This window comes from Neophocaena asiaeorientalis, unplaced genomic scaffold (assembly GCF_003031525.2).
Source record: "Neophocaena asiaeorientalis asiaeorientalis breed wild unplaced genomic scaffold, Neophocaena_asiaeorientalis_V1.1 scaffold177, whole genome shotgun sequence".
NCBI classification, from domain to species: Eukaryota; Metazoa; Chordata; class Mammalia; order Artiodactyla; family Phocoenidae; genus Neophocaena; species Neophocaena asiaeorientalis.
Genome location: NW_020172779.1, coordinates 22,168,094 through 22,172,951, shown reverse-complemented (window position 1 = coordinate 22,172,951; position 4,858 = coordinate 22,168,094).

The following is a 4,858-nucleotide window of genomic DNA, read 5'->3' as shown; positions in this document are numbered from 1 at the left end:
CTCACCCTCAGGCTGTCCCTGCCTGGCAGTGCCCCTCTGGGCTGCTGGCACACTTGGGGTATGGGGGCACCTCTGGCCAGACGGAGACTCTTCAGGGAGGCAGCAGGGGTCTGTCCACTCCATGTGCCCAGAGCAAGCTCAGGACCTGGCAGTCAGCGAGCAGGAGATCAGGAGGAACCCAAGCACACACACTCTGACACACTCTGACACACTCTGACACACACACACGCGCTCTCAAACTCTCACACTCACAACACACTCATAAACTGGCACACGCAGGAAGATGCCGTGCTCAGGGGCTCCAAGGGGGGCACGTAAGAGGGAGGACAAGGCTCACAGAAGACGGGGTTAACACCACACTGGGAGGCTGGGAAGCCTTCCTGGAGGTGGTGACCCTGGCTCAGAGGTAGACCCCACGTAAGCCGTGCTGAGCTTCTATGCTTAGGTTTCAAAACTGGGCAGGCCTTTGTGAGCTAAACAAGGAGCGGTGGGTGGCAGGCTGGCCGGGGCATTCCTGTGGCGGGAATGGGGCACTCAGAGGTCCGCCCTTCCCTCCTCACCACCCACCACCGCCATCCACCCCCGTTGTGTGATGAGGATGGCAGGAACACAGGGGTTAAGTGATTTGCAGGAGGTGACACAGCAAATGCCTTGGGGAGAAGCGGGGGCGGTGGGGGGAAGGGCAGGTGCCTGACTCCCGTCCCGGCTCTGTGGACACGCAGACCTGGGCAGGGCACCTGCCAAGCCGAGGGGACATTTAGCTCCAGACGCCATGTGGGTGACCGCCCGGCGAGCAGCACGCACTGAGGTGTCCTCGGCCTCAGCCCCGTCCAGTGTTCCTGCCTCTCACACCTGCCTCCTGGCTCCACCCCGAGCCTCCGCCGGCGGATCCACGCGGCCTCCTCCCCTCGTCTCACCTCGCTGATGCCCCAGCAGGCACCCTGGAAGCTGCAGCTGCTCCTTGAAAGCCTGAGCCTCTGAGCAGAGGCACGGCCTGCTGGTGCCCGCAGCGCCAAGGGTGGTGGCTCAGCAGGCACACGCAGCCCAGCGTCCTCCAGGGACTGTGTGGGGTCACGGTGATGGCCCTATTGCATGGGGCGACCTGCACTTCCCTGTTACCTCACCTTGCTCAGCACCTGCCAAGTCGGTTTCCGGAACTGTTGTCTGATTGGCTGATTCACCTCACAGCTGAGCAGGGCAGAGCGGTGGCTGTACCCACTCTACGGGCGAGGAAACTGAGGCCAGGGAGGGGTGGGGCAGAGGGGACTCACCCACAGTCACGCAGGAGGTGAACCGTGCTCACGACGCCTCCGGGAGCTGGCGGGCCCATCCCCACATCCTCGCACCAGCCTTTCCTGGCTTTGGCTTCCCGGCTGAGGGGCTCAGACCAGCCCCAGACCCTCTCGGGGCCTTGGTTTCCCTTCTACCATGGCTGGGGGTGGTGAGGAATGAAGGTCCTTTGAGGATGGGCTTCCCACCCCTGTGCCTATGGCCCCGCAGCTCGGCCCCCTGGCCTGGAGGATGCAAGGAGCAGCTGGGTCGGGCACCGCCGTGCCAGGATCATCGGAAAAATACAAAACTTTCCTTGAAGACCGGACCGGGAGGCGCGAAGGCAGGAGGGAGGAGGGAGGACGGTCTGGAGTGTGGAGGCCCGGAATGAACAGGCTGCCTGTTCCGGGGACGGGATGCAGCGCACACCCTGCCAAACCGGGAGAGAGGAGGAAGTCCGGGAGGAGGGGCAAGGATGGGAAAAACAATGTCCCTGCGGCTGGGGCGCTCCAAGCCCTCCCTGTGGCCCAGCGCCGCTGCTTCCCATGGCCCCGAGGCGGGCCCTGCCCCCTCCCTGGGCAGCTCCCGTCTCAGGTCAGCGAGTGCCTGCCCTGCCCTGCCGGGTCTCCAGAGACCCCCTCCCCGCTCTGCCCCGGCCTCCCGGGGTCTCTCAGGGCCTGCTCTGCTGCAGTAGACATCTCGGGCAGGTGTGGCAGAGGGACCCCAGCTGTGTCACCTGCCGGCTCAGGGCCTGGGGAGGGCCCCCACCTTGCAGAACCTCTGTGAGATGAGGGAGAACATCTCCCGAGACAGGAGCCCGCCAGCCCTGGCGTCTCTCCCTCTCGCTGCCCCTCCATTTCCCACCTAGACGCTCTCTTTCTGGACCTCAGCTCTAACCCCTGTGTCCGGGCCCTCGGCCGTCCCCGTCTGTCCCTCCCCGCGGTCCGGCCCCGCTGCAGGTAGTCTCAGAGGAGGGTGGTAGCTGGACGCCGGCCATGGCGGGGGAGGCCCGCGGGGGGCCTGGCATCCTCCCAGCTGCCTAGGCTCAGACCCCTTCTGCCAGTTGCTCCCCCAGCGCCTCTGCTCGCCCCTCATCACCGGGGCCTGCGCAGAGGTCCCTGGCCCCAGTGCTGCCTCGGGGGGCAGAGCAAGGAAGTAGCACTGCAGCGCCTCCCGAGGGGCCACAGGGAGGGGGTCCTGACCATGTCCCACCTCCCAGATCCCAGAAGTGACACTCTGATGGGAGGCTGTCGGCAGGACGAGGTGGGGGAAGTCCTCGGGCGGGGACCAGGTGAGGCAAGAGGGCCAGCACTCGGCCTCGCTGGACCTCAGGCCCTGGCACTGTCACCCAATTTTACAGGTGGAAAGTTGAGGCTCAGGTGGGCAACGGCCAAATGCTTCCCAACCAGAAAGGGAGGGAGAAGGGCCCATAACTTTGTCCGTTCCACGGCTCATCCCGAATGTGTGCTCTGTTCCAGGCTCCGGCGACTCAGCTGTGAGGTACAGACACGGGCCCTGGTGCCAGAGTCGCAGCCAGCGAGAGGGAAGCAGCACCGAGGGAGGCCTGGCTTTGGGCCGAAGGAAGGAGTGGCCTGCTGCGGGGAACCGGGGCAGGCGAGCGGCCACAAGCAGCTGCGGCCAAGGTGGGCGGATCCTGCAGCACCGGGACGCCCAGGCCCGGACAACCCGCTGGCAGGCTCCCGGCGGGCACGGGGAGATGGGATGAGGCCACGTGACCCAGGACGGTCCCCCTGGGCGCAGGACGGGCAGTGGGTACATGTGGAGGGTGGGCACTTGGACCCCAGGCCAAAGCCAGGCAGGAAGGGTCAGGTTAGAGTGAGTGGCGGACAGCCGCCCTGGCTCAGCTTCTCCTCCGCGAGCAGCTGCCACAGCGGCTCCTGGGCAGGTGGCCGGGAGAGCGCGAGTGCGGGAGATGCGGGAGCTCCGCCCCAAGGTGCTCCTGCGAGCGCTGGGTGCTCACGTGAGGCTGGGAGTCGCAGTACTGTGGCCGGGGCCCTGCTCGAGGGCAGGCCAGCTCTGGCCCCCAGGAGGGCCGGGGAGGGAGCTCGGGTTGCATGGCCTGTCCTGCCCTGCTGAGGGGTACCTCCAGCACCTCTGGGGGCCCAGGGACCGGCACCGAGGGGTCTGCAGAGGCCGGTGTGTGAGCCCCATCGGGGAGGACTTCGTCACAGAGCAGCCCTGCTGGGAGGGCGGGGGCTGTCCGGGGAAAGTGGAGACACCCAGGGCTCCGTTGGGGTGGGTTTCCTGAGGCTGTGGACTTGCGGGGAGACCCCCCTCGAAATGAGCATCTTAGCCTCATGAGCGCGTCACCGGGGTCTGGGAGCCCGGGGCCCTGGGGCAGAGGGGCGGAGCCCCAGAGGGGCTGGAATGGGGGCTGCGTGGCTCCCAGCGCTGGGCAGACCCTCCTGTGGTCACCCTGCCTGCCCACCCTCCCCCGCAAAGCCCCCATCTTCTAAGGCAGGCGAGGCCTCGGGAGCTGGCAGGCCTGAGGAGCAACGGACCAGCCTGGCTCTGAGAGCTGGGGAAGCCCAGGCCCCCCGCCTCCAGGCCCAGGCCTGGCTCCCCGCTCCACCTGCCACGCTCGGCCTGCGGCCCTGAGTCGTCCTGCTCTGCGTGAGGCTGCCCGCGGGAGGGGGGCACGGAGGAGCAGGGCGGGGGCAGCCCCCACCTCAGGCACGGGAGCTGGCCAGGCCCCTTCGCGGAGGCGGAAGAGTGGAGCCTGAGGCTGCAGTGTGAGGTGTGCTGAGGGCTTCTGGCGCGAAAGCTGACAGCAATTAGGTGTTCTCGGAGCAGCGGCTGTGGCCTGTCACCTGTCACGGCGGCCTTGCGAATGCAGCCTCTGGGCCGTGCCCCCCCACCCCACCCACGTCAGGCTGGGCTGGCCACGCATTCGGGCCACCGAGGGTCTGGATCAAGACCAGCCCTGCCTGCTGGGCTGCCCTAAGAGCCCCTCTCCTGCCTGCCTCCCCCCACAAAGGGGATGCCTCCCCTTCCAGTCACCTGCCTGGGCCGCCCAGCTGGTCAGGGCTCCTGGGTCTGGGTGCCGGCCCCCGGGGGTCACATGGCCTTTGTCAACCGTGGGAGGAAGTGGAAGGGTGGCTCCTGGTCACTCGAGTGACGGCTCTGGCACTCCCACCGCACACGTGTGCACGCGCGCACGCACAGACAACGCAGGTGTGCGAGCGCGGCCCCTGCCCAGCTGGCTCATCGCGTGCCTTTCCAGAGCAGGGCCCTCGGACGCAGGCCTGGGCTCACCCAGACACGGTCGCGGGCTCGCGGCTCCACTCAGGCCCCGCGGTGAGCAGCCCGCTCGCCGCGGCACAGGCATCTCACACACAGGCTCGCACACTCGGGCCTGCAGCCATCTCCTGCTCCGGGGTTCCTGTTCTCGCAGCTCTGGCCCGACTCCCCCTCCCTGCTGCGTGCTGCCCCTCCACCCTCCCCTCTCTGCTCACCCACTTGCCTTTAATTAGAAATGCCAGGAGAGCGATTTTGGGGGAGTTTCTGCCAGAGACATTCCCCCTGCCAAGGGTGGAAGCTCAGAGAGGGAAAGGAGGTGGCAGAGTGC